The sequence below is a fragment of the Dama dama genome, chromosome 24 (genome assembly GCF_033118175.1).
Source record: "Dama dama isolate Ldn47 chromosome 24, ASM3311817v1, whole genome shotgun sequence".
Taxonomy (NCBI): Eukaryota; Metazoa; Chordata; class Mammalia; order Artiodactyla; family Cervidae; genus Dama; species Dama dama.
The window spans coordinates 53,286,909-53,304,172 of record NC_083704.1 but is presented as its reverse complement, the minus strand read 5'-3'; positions in this window follow the sequence as shown (position 1 = coordinate 53,304,172).

Sequence of the window (17,264 nt, the reverse complement as noted above, 5' to 3'; positions counted from 1 at the left end):
ATTCATCTCTCAGTGGAGATTTAGGTTTCCATGACTTGGCTATTGTGAACAGTGCTGCTGTGAGTAGTTTCCACCTTTTATTTATTGCACATAGTGCTGCTATAAACAGTCATGTACAAATATTTAATTGAGTATCTATTCTCAATTCTTACAGGACATCTTTTCATGTGTTTGTTAGTCATTTACATAACTTCTTTAGAGAAATGTCTATTCAAGTCCTTTGCCCATTTTAAAATTGGCTTCTTTGTATATTTGTTGTTGAGTTATAAGAGTCCTTCATATATTTTGAATACTAGACCCTTATCAGATATATGATTTGCAAGTATTTTCTCCTATTTTGTAGGTTGTCTTTTTTCTTTCTTTTCTTTCTACCCCGCTCCTGGCTCCCTACCCCCCCACCCCCACCCCCATGCATGCAGCGTGGGGGATCTTAGTTCCCTGACCCTGACCATGGATCAAACCCACACCCCCTGCAGTGAAAGTCTTAATCACTGGACCACCAGGGAAGTTCCAGTCTTTATCTTTCTTAACAATGTCCTTTGGTGCACAGAAGTTTGTTTGTTTTTTAATTTTAATGAATGAATTTATCTTTTTTCTTTTGTTACTCATGCTTTTGGTGTCATATTTAAGAATCCATTTGCCAAATTCAAGCTCATAAAGATTTATCCCATTGTATTCTTATACGAATTTTATGGTTTTACAGGTTCTACTGCCTGTGGGATAGCATGGATCACATGCCCTCCCCTTTAAGTGGATGTAGGAGGTGGTTTGGGGACTGACAGATCCAACCAGCACCCCATGGAGAAGGGGCAGGGTTGTTCAAAGCAAGAGGCGGTGGGCATACACATTGCATTTCACCCAATGACTGCCCAGCATCCATGTAAACCTTCTTTTCCCCACATGTGCCCTCTCAAAAATGCTCTTGCTACTTGATAGAGGTGTATTGGGACTGTATTGTACTAAATGGCGCTGAATTGTACATTTTGAAATGGTTAATGTTATGTGAATTTCACCTCAATAAAAAGATATTAAAAAAAGAATCTTATGGGTTTACCTTTTATATTTAGGTCATTGATCCATTTTAATTTTTATGTACACTGGTAGGAATCCAACTTCTTTTTTTGCATATGGATATGTAGGTATCCCAGTACTGTGTCTGTCCTTATGCCAGCACCACACTGCTTTTTTTTTCAATTGACGTATAGTAGATTTACAATGTCGTACCAATCTCTGCTGTACAGCAAAGTGACTCAGTTAGACAGATACAGACATTCATGTTCTTTTCCATGATGGTTTATCACAGGATATTGAGTATGATTCCCAGTGGTATACAGTAGGACCTTGTTGTTTATCCATCCTATATATAATAGTTTACATCTGCTAATCCACCACTCCCAGTCTTTCCCTCCCCCAGCCCCTTCCCCTTAGCAACCACAAGTCTGTTCTCTATGTCTGTGAGTCTGTTTCTATTCTGTAGATAGGTTCATTGGTGCCATATTTTAGATCCCACATCTAGGTGATATCATATGGTATTTGTCTTTTTCTTTCTTTCAGTCAGTATGATCATCTCTGGTTGCATCCATGATGCTGCAAATGGCATTATTTCATTCTTTTTTAATAGCTGAGTAGTATCCCATTGTATATATGTACCACATCATCTGTATCCATTCATCTGTCAGTGGACATTTAGGTTGTCTCCATGACTTGGCTATTGTGAACAGTGCTGCTGTGAACATAGGGCTACATGTATCTCTGAATTTTAGTTTTGTCTGGGACCAGGAGTGGGATTGCTGTATCGTATGGTAATTCTGTTTTTAGTTTTCTGAGGAACTTCCATGTTGTTTTCTATAGTGGCTGCACCAGCTTACATTCCTGCCAACAGTATAGGAGGGTTCCTTTTTCTATAGACCCTCTCCAGCATTTGTAGAGTTTTTGATGATGGCCATTCTGACTGGTGTGAGGCGGTACTTCGTTGTAGTTTTGATTGCATTTCTCTAATAATTAGCGATGCTGAACATCTTTTCATGTGCCTACTGGCCATTTATATGTCTTCTTTGGAGAAATGTCTATTAAGGTCTTTGCCCATTTTTCAGTTGGGTTGTTTGTTTTGTTGTTGTTGAGCTGTTTGAATATTTTGGAGATTAATTCCTTGTCTGTTTCATCATTTGCAAGTATCTTCTTCCATTCCATAGGTTGTCTTTTCTTCCTTCCTTCCTTTCTTATATATGGTTTCTTTTGCTGTTCACATGCTTATAAGTTTTATTAGATCCCATTTGTTTATTTTTGTTTTTATTTCTATTGCCTTGGGAGACTGATCTAAGAAAACATTGGTATGATTTATGTCAGAGAATGTTTTGCCTATGCTTTCTTCTAGGAGTTTTATGGTGTCATGTCTTATGTTTAAGTCTTTAAGCCATTATGAGTTCATTTTTGTGCATGATAGTACTGCATTGTTTTTATTATGGTAGTTTTTTTAGTAAATTTTGAAATTAGAAAATGTCAGTCCTCCAAATTTGTTCCTATTTTTTCAAGATTGTTTTGTCTTCAAGATTCATAGCAATTCCATAGTAATTTGAAGATCTGCTTTTTCATTTCTGTAAATAAGATCATTGAAATTTTGATAGGAATTGCATTGGATTTGTAGACCACTTTGTGGAGTACATTTGTCCCTAGTATCTGTGGAGATTGGTTCCAGGACTTCCCTTATATACCAAAATTTACAGATACTCAAGTCCTTTATATAAAATGGCAAAGTGTAGTGGATGTATAGTGTATTCATAGATATAGCCTTCATATCCATGGATGTGGAATCTGTGGATAGAGAGGGCCAACTGTATTGCTAACATAACAAAAATTATTAAGTCCTTAAATCCATGAACACAAGATGTTTTCTCATTTGCTTCAGTTCAGTTCAGTTCAGTCGCTCAGTCATGTCCGGCTCTTTGCAACCCCATGAATCGCAGCACGCCAGGCCTCATTTGCTTAGGTCTTCTGTAATTTCTTTCAGCAATGTTTTTTAGTTTCCGTGTACAAGTCTTTCACCTTCTTGAGTTAATTTATTCATAGATGTATTATTCTTTTTGATAGTATTGTAAATTGTAGAATTGTTTTCTTAATTTCCTTTCAGATTGTTCATTGCTGATACATAACACAGCTATGTGTGTGTTGTTTTGTATCCACAACTTTGCTGAATTCATTTATTAGTTCTAATAGTTGAAACAATTATTTTGGAGCTTTTTTTTTTTTTGCCTCATTGCACGGCATGCCATATCTTAGTTCCCTGACCAGGGATTGAACCTGTGCCCCCTGAAGCAGAGCGTGGAGTCCTAACCACTGGATCACCAGGGAAGTCCCTATTTGAAATGTTCTATAGATAGGATAATGTCATTTGTGAACAGAGATAACTTTACTCTTTCCTTTCCAATATGGATGCTTTTCTTTTTTCTTATCTAATTGTTGGTTAGAATTTCAGTACAGTGTTGAAAAACAGTGAAGTGGGCCTTCTTGTCTTGTTCCTAATCTTGGGAGGAAAATGCTGTCAGTCTTTTACCTTTGAGTATGATGTTAGCTGGGATTTTTTCATAAGTACTTTCTACCATGTTGAGTATCTTCCATTTTTTTGTTTTCTGAGTGTATTTATCCAGAAAGGGTGTTGGATTTTGTCAAAGTTTTTGCTGCATGGAGGGGATCATGTGAATTTCCTTTCTTTGTTCTGTTAATGTGCTTTATTACTTTAGATGATTTTGTATGTTGAACGTTAAGTCCCAGGGAAAATTTCCACTTGATCACAGTGTGCAGTCCTTTTATCTTGCTGTAGGATCTGCTTTATTAATATTTTGTTGTTACCTGAATAGTAACCCTTTTCTCCTGAGGGCACATCACTTTGTTTTTTGAGTTTTGGCTTCTTGTTCTTTCTACTTTTTGTATGTTAGATCTGGAGGAGACCATATGAGTTTTGGAAATTTCCTTGTGCCAACCTTAATAATTTCAGGTCACATTCCCCTCTCTATACTCCACCCAGGTAGTGACCTTCCAACTCTTTTATGGCTAACCCTACCAGTCCCCGCCCAAGGCTTGTGGCTTCCTATATGCTGCCATCTCTTCAGCCAGAAGACTTTGGGCCTTTCTTATCCTTTCCCCGACTTCTCTTTTCTTGATCCTCACCCCTTTACTTTTATTCTGTTACCATATATTTCTAGTCCAGGTCTTCCATATACAACTTCTTCTAATCCCTAGTCTTGTCCTTCTCTCCTACTCCTTGTTCAGACTTTGCTGATTCTTTCTACCATTCTCCATCTTTCATTCAGAAACAACCCCTCCCCCAAGTCTGGAAAGGGGAGGGTGAGAGGGAGCGAGAGAACAGTGTTGAGCTCTGGCTATCGAAGACTCTGGATCCAACAAAAAGGCCAGATTCTCTGCCCTGGGATAATAAGCGTTCGTATTTAAAGAATTAAGATTCTATTTATTCCTATGGAACTTCCATGTATCTTTTGCTTCTGTGCTAATAAGTACACTTACCTATTCCTGTTGCCATAGGATTGTGTCTCCGATGTCTTCAATCTAACATATTGGCCACTTTTCTGTTACTATTACATAGATGAGTAGAAGATGTGGTGTTTTATTCCTTGTGGCTTCCTATCCTATCTCAGGATTTAAGAAGGCACATGATAGCCCAAATCTTGTGGAAACCACCAGAGTAGATCTGGCCATGGCTCTGGATGACAGCCAACACTCATATGGTTGCTGAGAGTCATGTCACTGGTAGGAGGGAGGGAGAGGTGAGTTAAAAGATCATAGTCATAAACTGTGACATAAGGGGTCTTATACCTACCACATGGTGTGTCTTCTGTAACAAGTGCCATGGAGTAGGTTGTGACTTCTGTTCACTCCACGTCTATGAAAGACAGAGCAGAGCTGAGGATGAAAATATAGGGTCTCTGAGTCCTACCCACACCATGGTCCTCTTCCTTTGTAGCCCATCTATAATCCTTCCCTGTTATTAGCTATAATACTTAGAAGAGCAGGGATATTGGTGCCACATATCTTCACTCAGGCCTCATCTGTCTCTTGTTCTGGGTTTCTTAACTTACATTCAGTCCTTCCTCCTTCTATTGCTACCAAACACCCTCTAAGTCTGTGTCCTCATATTTGCACATTAAATTAATGACTTTTATTTTCTGGATTTTGTACACTTCTGTGTTGTACAAACTGTCTAATCACTGGCATCCCCTGGTTTAGTGATTCCCTGGGACTCATGGGATTCCACATATAGATGTAATTGTGACTAAGATTTATTCCAGTAAAATGATGTAGGTACAATCACCTAAGGAAAAAGACAAAACAGGTGCAGAGTAGAGGAAATCAGATCTAAGTTTCTAAGAGTACTCTTCTATTAGAGCCATACAGGAAGTGCTTTGTTCCTCCAACAATGACTTATGACAACATGGATGCCAGGGAGGATAACTTGAGTCTAGAAGCATAGGGTTTTTATTGGGGTTCATTCACATGGGGGCTTCCCTTTTGGCTCAGGTGGTAAAGAATCTGCCTGCAATGCAGGAGACTTGGGTTCAGTCCCCAGGTTGGGGTGACCCCCTGGAGAAGGAAATAGTAACCCACTCCAGTATTCTTGCCTGGAGAATTCTATTTTCAGAGGAGCCAGGCAGACTACAAACCACAGGGTCGCAGAGTTGGACACAACTGAGCAACTAACACTTTTAATCACATAGGCACCCTCTGATGGCTTCTACCAAAATTCCAGTCTCATAAGGAAAGCAGCATAGACTACATTGCTTGTACACTTTAGTTGCAGTAAATGACCTTATCAGTTAGGGAACTGTGGAATTCTCAAAATCCAGATTCCTTGTCACCAGTGAATAGCTGACTTTTCAAGCATGTCTCCCTAAGGAAGCTTTCTCAAGCTTAACGCTGTTCTGCACAACTGAGAGTAAACAGGATAGCAGCATAGGGGATATGTCAAACTTAATGTGTTCATGTAGCATATATCCCAAGACTTTGGGTTATTAGTCCCCTTGATACTGTAGCAAGACCTCAGACCTCTGTCAGATTCTACTTGCTTGTTTAATCACTTATGGATGGCACTTCATTGCTTTCCAGAAGTGAAACCATACCAAGATCATATGTAACTCAGCTCATTCAGGTGGAGGGACAAGTCTGCAAAGATTTCCTTGCTGACCATGTTCTCCTGGACTTTATGTGCTCAACATAAAGGTGGCATTACATCATGGCTGTGATGAAATAGTCATTATGTCTTCCATTAGTTTCAAGGAATGTCACAAAAGCTAGCATGCATGATGAGAGACCATTGCAAGGATTGGGGAGAGGATCCTAGGGATCCCTAGGAATATAGGTCATAGGGATCAAAGTACTGGAATTGTAGAAAGTCTGTAGACTTGTAGAACTGGATGGGATACTTCTTCAGAACTCAGAACTTTGTGAACCTGAGCTCTTCGGCTCCTGTGAGTTTCTCTACTTCTGTTACCTTCTCCTTCTGTCAGCTAACTAGTGTCCTTGTCTGCTTTCTATGGGTCTTCTCTATTTAATAACTTTAGTTTCCTCAGAATGTTCATGTTCTGCTCTCTATCTGACAGAATCTAAGACACGTGAAAGCTCAGCATATGTTCAATGATTCACTCCATATTTACTCTCAGATTCTAACTCACGAGAGTCTGACTGATCCAGATCATCCTTGTTGAGCAGAGATTTTTTTCATCCCATGCCATCTTGTAATGGATCAGGTTTTAATGGACTCTGATTGACATGAAAAATATATAGCACAGAATACAGATGCTGTGGGATATTTCTCTCTGCATGATCTATTGACCAAGATATATCTATTAAAACTGATTACAGATCTGACCAAATTGGGTTTGAAAATGGTGTCCATTAGGGTATTAGGTTTCCAGCAACCTATTGGCGTATGAATCCTGATCAATCTCCACGCTTTTAAAATTTAAACAATTTAAAATGGTTAACACATGTTAAAATGAAAACAATTTAAAATGTTGAATAAAATTTAAAAACTATATTTTAAAAGCACTGATAGTATGATAAGATGGAAAATAATACTGAAACTAATAATACTGAAAATAATGCAGATAATAATAATATAAATACTGAAAATAATACAGAGATCAAACTGCCAACATCTGTTGGATCATAGAAAAAGTAAGAGAGTTCCAGAAAAACATCTACTTCTGCTTTATTGACCACACCAAAGCCTTTGACTGTGTGGATCACAACAAACTATGACAGACTTTATTTTCCTGGGCTCCAAAATCACTGTGGATGGTGACTGCAGCCATGAAATTAAAAGACCCTTGTTCCTTGGAAGAAAAGCTATGACCAGACTAAACAGCATATTAAAAAGCAGAGACATTACTTTACCAACAAAGTTCTGTCTAGTCAAAGCTATGGTTTTTCCAGTCGTCATGCATGGATGTGAGAGTTGGACTATAATGAAAGCTGAGCACCGAAGAATTGATGCTTTTGAACTGTGGTGTTGGAGAAGACTCTTGAGAGTCCCTTACACTGCAAGGAAATCAAACCAGTTAATCCTCAAGGAAATCAGTCCTGAATATTCATTGGAAGGACTGAGGCTGAAGCTGAAACGCCGGTACTTTGGCCACCTGATATGAAGAACTGACTCATTTGAAATGACCCTGATGCTGGGAAAGATTGACAACAGAGGATGAGATGGTTGGATGGCGTCACCAACTTGATGGACGTGAGTTTGAGCATGTTCCGGGAGTTGATGATGGACAGAGAAGCCTGGTGTCCTGCAGTCCATGAGGTTGCAAAGAGTTGGACACAACTGAACTGAACTGAATACTGAAACTCAAAACCAAATAAAAATGGGAATTCATAAAGGTAACGAGTTGTAAAGTTGCCTTTTTGTCTTGAGGATATTTGCCAAACCATGTGAGTTTGAGCTCTGGTTGTCATAGCATTATAGGGATCAGGGGACAAGAAGACATGCCCAAAGTGGGAAGTCAAACAGGAGATCTTCTCCATGTATGTATTAAATAAATATTACTCCTCCAACCCTTGACCATGGCAGAGAACATTTCTTGAGAGACTTTTTTTGGGGGACTGTATAGAAGAAGAAAAGTAGCTCCTGAGGATTTATAACCAGAGACATCCCTCTTACAGCTTTTCAGCCAGAATTCACATGACCTAGATTACTCAAAAACATGTAAGCTGAGATTTTATTTTGCAGTCCTTCTAGACTAATTGCCTGCCCAAGTATCTGAGAGAAGCTACAAAATCCTCTCTGTAGGAACCTATGTTTATCCCAGAAATCAAGAAATTCTCACAGGCAAAGTGAGCAGCTTGCATTATTAATACTAATAATAATTAAAAAAAAACCTACTAAATACACAAGGAAAGAAGGCACCATGAGAGTAAGAATTAGCAGGAATGGATCTGCAAAGACCTAAGATATTGATATAGTCAAGCCCAGAAATAAAGTAACTGTTGCAATATTTTGAAATAAGTGAAAGACAAATATAAAAAATTCATCAAGAGGGGCTTCCTGGGTGGCTCAGTGGTAAAGAATCCACCTGCCAATACAGGAGGCACAGGTTCAGTCGCTGACCGGGGAAGATCCCACATGCTGCGGAGCATCTAAGCACATGTGCCACACAACTATTGAGCCTGTGCTCTAGAGCCTGGGAGCCATAGCTACTGAGCTGACATGCTGCAACTACTGAAGTCTGTGCACTCTAGAGCCTGTGCCCTGCAACAAAAGAAACCACTGCAATGAGAAGCCTGTTCGCCACAAATAGAGGAAAGCCCATGCAGCAACAAAGACCCAGCACAGCCAAAAATAAAATTCATCAGGAAAAAGGCAATTATACATAATAAGCAAATTTAGAAACAAACCAAGTAAAACTTAACTGAAATACAAAAAATACAATAACTGGAATAAAAAAAATGATAGTATTTATGGTTTCCAGTCCATCATGTGAGGACTTTAGAAGTCTTCACTCCATCCTAGCAAGTGAAAAACTAAATAAACTAAAAAATCAAAAAGACTTCTTATTCTGTCAGAGAAGTGAGGTCACAGGGCAAGTAATTGGAGCTACAGATAGGTGGGTACAGGGAATTACAACTTATCAAAGCAGAAACCTCCATAGGAACCAGTGTGAGGACAGGAAAACCTAAACTATAATTGAGGAATTGCCGAAGGTTCAACATGGACAAGCAAGAGAGAGAAAAACACCACGGGGCTAGTCGTTGTGGGGCCCTCACATTTTGTGAGTTTAATCTCCAAAAGTTCTACCAGGTCCTCACTGTGAATATCAGAAATATACCCTTGTGCTTTTTACAGGGGGAGAGGAAATAAATTATTTTTAAGTATGCAAGAGCATTCTGTTTTCTTAACAAGGCTTGCCCTTGGGAGAAAGTTTTTACCCAAGCTTAACCTGCTGGCGTTATATCACAATCTAACCTACAAGACCAAAGAGCAGTACTCAATTATAGTTGTCTCTGCCTACCGCATGTGGGAAGAAAAATACACAACTCCAGTTCCTCCAGCCAATCTGTTCCATGCAAGGAAGAAAAAAACTGAAAAGCATTGGTGAACTTTACAGTCCAGGGGTACAGCATCATCAAAAGACTGGGACATAACCACCAAACTATACAATGCTTCGCCTCCCTCCACAACTTACCACTACATTACTAAAGGTTTATTTACCACGATTCTTTTTATCCAGTACCTCACATCTATCTTTGAGCAAAAAAATTACAAGTCATACTAAAAGGCAAAAAAAAAAAACTAACAAAAAATAACCGAAGAGGCAAACAGTTTAAAGAGACTAAATAAGGATCAGAACCAGAAAAAGACATGGCAAGAATGCTGAAATGATCAGACCAAGAATTTTAGCGAATATATTATTAATATGCTATTGGCTTTAATGAGGAAAGTGAACAACATTCAAGAACAGATGGATAATGTAAACAAAGAAATAGAATCTAACAATAAAGAGATTCTACAGATTAAAAAAATTGTAACATAAATGAAGAATGTCATTGATGGATTCATTGGTAGACAGGACATGGTTAAGAAAAGTGTCTCTGAGCTTAGAATATGACAATAGACTTCCCAAACTAAAAGGCAAAAAGAAAAAGTCTGGGGAAAAAAACAACAGAAAATTCAAGAATGGTGGAACAACCACAAAAGATTTAAGATACACATGATGGGAATGCCAGAAGGAGAAGGAACATAAACCATATTTGAAGTATAATGTCTGATAATTGCCCTCAAACTAATGTGAAATGCTGCATTAATGTCATCATTACAGATACCATAGTCATTAAAAGCACAATAAAGGAATACTTTGAACAACTCTGTGCTCCCAAATTTGAACCTAGATGAAGCAAACTAATTCCTTAAAAGACACAATCTTCCGAAATACACAGAGGAAGAAATTGATTATCTGGTAGGTCCATATCTATTGAACTGAGTCAATAATTAATAACTTTCTAAAATATAAAGTACCAGGCTCAAATGGGTTCACTTGTGAATTCTACCAAACTTTTAAAAAAGAAATTATATCAATACTCTATAGTTTCTTTAGATAGAAACAGAATACTTCCTAACTCATTCTATGAAACCACCATTACCCTAACACCAAAGCCAAAGACATTACGAGAAATGAAAACTGTAGACCAACATTTCTCCCCAACATAGATGTAAAAATCCTCAACAAAATATTAGCAAAACAAAACTCACTATGTATAAAAAGAATTATACCACAACTAAATGGAATGTATTTCAGCTATGTCAGGCTGGTTCAAATTTTAAAATCAGTTAATGTAATTCATAACTTCTACAGACCAAGGAAAAAAATCACATGATCATATCAAGATATAGAAAAATAGTTTAATAAAATCCAACATCCATTATGAAGAACTCTGAGCAAATAAAAATAGAGGGGAGCTTCTTCAACTAGATAAAGAAGAGCTACAAAAAAACACAGCTAACATCACACTTAAAGCTTTTCTGCTGAGATCAGGACCAAAATCATTGCTTACAACACCATTAGCTAATGCAATAAGATGAGGAAGGAAAAGAAAAAGTATACAAACTGGGAAGAAAGAAATAAAACCACTTTTGTTCTCAGATGACACAATCATCTATGTAGAATATCTGAAAGAATAAGTAACAAAAGTTCCTGGAACGAAGTGATTATAGGAAGGTTGAAGAATACAAAATTAATGTGCGAAAGTCAATTGCTTGCCTGCATAAAACCAATAAAAAGGGGGGATTTGACATTAAAAAAAACTTATCATTTATTACACAGTGTCCTTCAAAGTGAGATACTTGGTATAAATCTAACCAAATACATATAAAATCTATATGAGGAAAATTATAAAGCCCTGATAAAGTATAAAATAAGAACTAAATAAGTGAAGAGATATTCACTATATAAATAGAAAGACACAACGTTGTCAAGATGTTAGCTCTTCTCAACTTGAACTACAGATTCAACACAATTCCAAACAAAATCTGGAAAGTTGTTTTGTGGATAACCACAAGTTGATTTTAAGTTGGTATGGAGAGTCAAAAGACCCAAAATAGCCAAAATAATACTGTTTTTATTCTTTTATCTGTCAGTGGAAACTTTGGTTGTTCCCATGTCTTGGTTGTTGTAATGCTGTGATGAATATGGGAGTGCAGATGTCTCTCTGAGATAGTGATTTTATTTCCTTCTCAAGTATATCTGAAAGTGGGATTGCTGGATCATGTGGTAGTTCTATTTTTCATTTTTTGAGGAAATTCCATACTTTTTTCCCCTGTAGCTGTACCAAGGTTACATTCCCACTGAGTGCACAAGAATTCACTTTTTTCCATATATCCTCACCAACACTTGTTATTTCTTATCTTTTTGATAATAGGCATTCTAATAGATTTGAGGTGGTATCTCACTGTGGTTTTGATTTGCATTTCCCTGATGACTAGTGATGTTGAGCACCTTTTCATGTATCTGTTGGCCATCTGTATATATTCTTTGAAAAAATGTCTGTCAAGTCCTTCGTCCATTTTTAAATTGGACTGTTTGGTTTTTATGCTGTTGAGTTGTGTGAGATCCTTATATGTTTTTATTCTTTGGATCCTTACTATAGTTTATTTTCTTTACATTTTACTAGTAATTTTTAAAAAATGATAATGAATGCTTACTTTTGATCATAATGATTTTTTTCTTCTTTTAATCAATCAGTTAACATGATGGAGTTTTTCAGTGTTGAATCATTGTTGGTTTCCTGGGGAAATCCCTGTTTTGTCATTATGTATATACATTTAAATCTTGATGCTTGAGGAATTCCCTGGTGGTCCAGTGGTTAGGACTCTGCTTTCACTGGGTAGGGCTGGGATTTAGTCCCTGGTCAGGGAACTAAGATCCCCCCACAAGACACACAGCAAGGCCAAAAACGAAAACACAAATAAACAAAAATTAATGTTTATAATTTGCTAATACTCTATTTAAGGTTTATATTTATTTTAATTTTTATATTTTATATTTATTAGGTATATATTACATTTATATTTATTATAGATGGTGATCTTAATTTATCTGTCTTATAATATGCCAGTCTGGGTTATTTTTTTTTAGTTTTTTCAACTTTATTAAAATGTAATTGACAAACAGATTTATACACTTTGATAATTTTATATATAAATACATTATGAAAGGATTCTCCCATCTAGTTAATTAACATATTATATATATATATTTATATGTAGTAAGAACATTTAAGTTCTACTTTCTCAGCAAATTTCAATTATGTAATACAGTGTTATCAACTATAGTCACCATGTTAATACATTAGATCCTCAGAATACTTGTCTGGTTTTGATAACAATGCTATACCAGCGTCATAAAGACAGTTGGGTAACTTTCTGTTCTTTCTCTATTTTGGAATGGTTTATATTACTATATTACTTGGAATGATCAACTGTGATATTTTGCAGAATTTCAGGTGTCAAGACTGCTCATTGCCCTCAAAACTCATTTTGTGCTTTAAATGTAGGAGGATGAACTCTGTATTCTTTCATTCTATCAATACTTCTTTTTTTTTTTTTTTTTGCACCTCACTTGCAGGATCTTAGTCCCCTAATGAGGGATTAAACCTGTGCCCCCTGCAGTGGTGAGAGGGTAACAGGTAGGAAGGCCAGGTGTCTCCAAACGGAGGAAACAGGCTGCAAGTGCCAGACATTTTTCTCTCTCTTAAGCGGCAGGAGGAAACAAACCAGCGATATGTTTTTCCTTCTCTATACAAATTTAAAAGGAGGTTTCTCTTAAAATGCTGTGTTGCCATGACACCTGGTTTCACCTGAAGCTAACTACTATCAAACCTTGGGCTAACCAATACATTTCTTTTTCTTATGGAAATATTGTCTTAAGCTATGTTAATGTACCCCAGACTCTATCTTCACATTGGTTCCACCAAACGGCCTAACTTACTTACTCAGATATTGTTCCCTAATCTATGTAAAGGAAATTATTTGTTGGTAATCTGCCCTTCTACAAGTTTCAAGTCAATCGTTTTATGGCCAGGGATGAATTATCTGGTGCCATTCTAAATTTTATGACATTCCTTTCTTTTCATTAACAGACTGTGAGTGACTATATAACATATAACATATAGCTAAAGACTAGGAGGGGGGGTACTCTTTTGCCCCCTTCTGATGCCTGTGTCAGAAGCTTTCTCTATCTCCTTTATACTTTAATAAAACTTTATTACACAAAAGCTCTGAGCGATCCAGCCTCGTCTCTGGCCCCGGATTGAATTCATCTCCTCCGGAGGCCAAGAATCCCGGCGTCTTATCGTTCAGCAACAACCTTTCAGTGGAAGCATAAAGTCCTCACCACTGGACCACCATGGAAGTCCCTATTAGGACTTTCTCACACCAGAGCCACAAGTCTCATGGAGGAAGCACTTGGGAGAATGGGCCCATGTCTTAGAGTCAGATGCCTGCGTTTGAGTTCTTGTCACTCATCCTTTTGCCCCGTGAGCATTTGTTCTTCAGCTTCCTTCTTCCTGCTTCATCTGGTACCTCTTTCCTCTTTCCTTTTTCCAGAGTTGTGGTCCTATATCCTCTGATGGCCCTTGTTTCACTCTGTTCAGAATTGTGAGCTTTTTGTGTAAAGTTAATTCGTTTTTCATTTTCCTTAGATCTTAGAAGAGAGAAGGGTAAATGTGTTTTTAAACAGCTAAATGTTCTTTTCTGCTTTATCTTTTTCTGTTGTTTTAATTTCAATGTCCAGCTTTCTTTTATTTTAGATGTGCCCATTATAAAGCAACATATAATTGGCTATATTTAAAAACCTAATGTGAGATTTCTGTTAATATTAGTAGATAAATTTTACCCATTTCTATTTAATACAGACTTATTCCCATCTTTGGGTTTTCTATCCTGCTTTCTTATTAATTTTTTCCATTCTGTTGAATTGGTCAAGATCTTTTCTTCCTATTTTTTCTATAATGCTTTAGGAGCTGTGCCTGAGGCTGGTTGTCACCACCACCCAATCTACTCTCTCTTCTGTCTCATAAATGGCACCATGACAAGGGGGACATTGATTTCTTCACCAACATTCTTATTCCTTCTCCTCTCAGGCATGTTGGAAGATTGCGTTGTCCTTCTCCTTGAAGTTAGACACAGCTGCATGGGTGTTGAGCCAATAAAATGGAGCAGAAATGAAATAAGACACTTCTAAGTGGAAGAACGCCAAGGCTAGTACTTGTCTCTCCAGCCCTTCCTGCCCCTACTTGGATGAGTGTAATCACAGGAGTTCATATCCACGTGGAGGTGGTGTAAGCCTGAAACAGCCTGGAGGGCTGAGCAAGCACAGGGAGAGACAACCATGGAGAATTGCCTGGAGATCAGCAGACTTGTGTGAGTGAGAAATACATTTCAGTTAAGCCATTGAGATTTGAAAGTTTGCATTAGAGCAGAATCTAGCCTCTCTGAATACACTTGGTGACAGTGTGTCCTTGTAGCAGGGAAGGTCTGATAACAGTTCTGGCTAGTGAAATATAAGTGGAGGAGGCTGGGTGAGTGAGCCTTCTGGGAAAGGCCTTTAAAAGAAATGAATGGCATAAATGTTTCTCTCTTTGCTCTTCATCTACTCTCCTGAAACGCAGACGTGATGGCTGAAATTCTAGGAGTCATCCTAGAGTAAGAGGACTAGTCCCATCCCAGGAGTGCAATGTGGAAACAGAGAAGATAGAACCTCTTGATATTATGCAGCTGCTGTACCTTGGCCTTCCCATTCCTGGGCTTTATTTATGGGAGAAGAAAACAAACTTTTATTTTGTTTAAGCTGCTGGTTTTCAGGTTTCTGTTCCTAAGAGCCCAATACAATTCTTAACTATTATGGAAGTTATTTAAGTAATTTTCATCCTTCTATTATTTATACTAAAGTTATTTTTTAATGTTTTTATTGTGGAAATGTTCAAACATATCTCAAAATGAGACAGAATTGTCATCATTCCAACAGCAATTACCAATTCATAGTCAAACATCTTTCATTGATACCTCCCACCTTCCCCTCCTGGGTTGGATCTTGCAGGTGGTTCTGCCTGCTCTTGTGGAAACCATGCTTTCAGCCCACTCCCAATAGATAATCCTACTATGTCCTCCACCCAAAGACCTAAATTCACCTTCTGATACCCATGGTCCCTGTCTTGGCCTTGGGTGGTAAGGTCTCCACAGTCTGTGGCTTCTTGTCTCCGTCCTAGGCCCCTTTGTGATATCTTGCCTCTCCCATCTTGGGCTTTTACAGAAGTAAAAGCCTAGAATCCTAACCACTAGGCCACCAGGGAACTCTCCCTTCTTTGGCGTGTACTACTTTTGCCTCTGAACCACGCAGCCTCCCCCAGGCTCCCCTGTGTCTCCTGAGATAACCTGAGAGGAGCGGCCGAGGGCAGGATCTGGCTGTAGGCTGCAGCGGTACCTCAGCCCCTTCACACTCCTCTATCTCAGGGCTCTGAATGGACTTTTGTCTCTTCCTGTATGGCTGGAACTTTCTCTGTGGGCCCTGTGTTCCACCTCCTTTCACTGTCAAAATCTATCACCCTCTTTAAGGACATACTCTATCCTGAGTTCTTTGTTCTGAACAGTTGATATGAAAGCCCAGCTTGGGAGTGCCCAGAAAACAAATTTTGTTCTCAACTCAGTCCAGCCCTTCTACATCTTAAGTGCTTATTTCCAGACTACTAATTTTTGGCGGACCTGGACGAACTTGAGTTTTAGAGACAAAGATGAACAAAGGCTAAGCAGCATCCACCTGGCAAAATGGGAGTGGTGGGATAGTGGTCAGAACCAGTGTCCTCCTGTAATGTGTGTGAATGTGTGTGAGTGATCAGGGGGATGTTGGTCGGCCCACTCAAGCTGCTAGGCATGCATGGCAGTGGCTGTGGCATGTCATTTTGGGTTTGGCATGTGGGACAGAGAAAGACGAAAATTCAAGATGGAGACCCTGGAGTGATGGGATCAGAACTGAGCTTGGTGATGCATCAGGTGAGGGGCTGGAGAGCATGGAGTGGGCATTGTGGGGCAAGGAGACTAGATGTAACGTGGAGGTCCTTTTCCAGGGCAGGAGGGGACTGGTAGGGGATGGGCTTTCACTTACTGAACTACCTTCTTAGAGGCCCAGGAGGCTAGACCAGTCTGAGGGTCAGTAGATTTCTTTGTTGATCAGGCCTGGGTCACATATCTCTTGGGGCCACCATATCACCTGAGGAAGGCATGTGTATGAGGATACCAAGTCCCCCAAAATGCTCTTAGGCCCACACCTGCCCCTTAGCTGCAAGCATGCTCCTTCCATCCCCACTTGTGTTGTTTCAGTGTATTGTCAGGAAGAGTTCTTATGCAGCTCAGTTCTTAGTGATGGTGGAAAAGAGAAGAGAGGGTCTATGAGGTTCTGAGAGGCCTATCTGTAAGAAGTCCCACCTGTGGTCTCATCCTTGCTAAGGAGGGAAAGGTGGTTCCACCAATCTAGGCAGCTAGCCACAGACCTTGCTGCTAAAAGAGCTTCTTTCCTGACTCCTGTTCTATGCTTCATTCCTCTCCTTGGAGCTCTCTGATGCCCAACACCTACAGGGTTAGACCATCCCTGGCTTCTCAAGACCCCTGATCTTTGAAGGGACTCTTGCAGTGGTGGTTAAGACTTTGGATGAAACTTGACCTTCTTGGACTGCCCCACAGTCTCCATTACTGACACCTGTGTGGGGCCGTC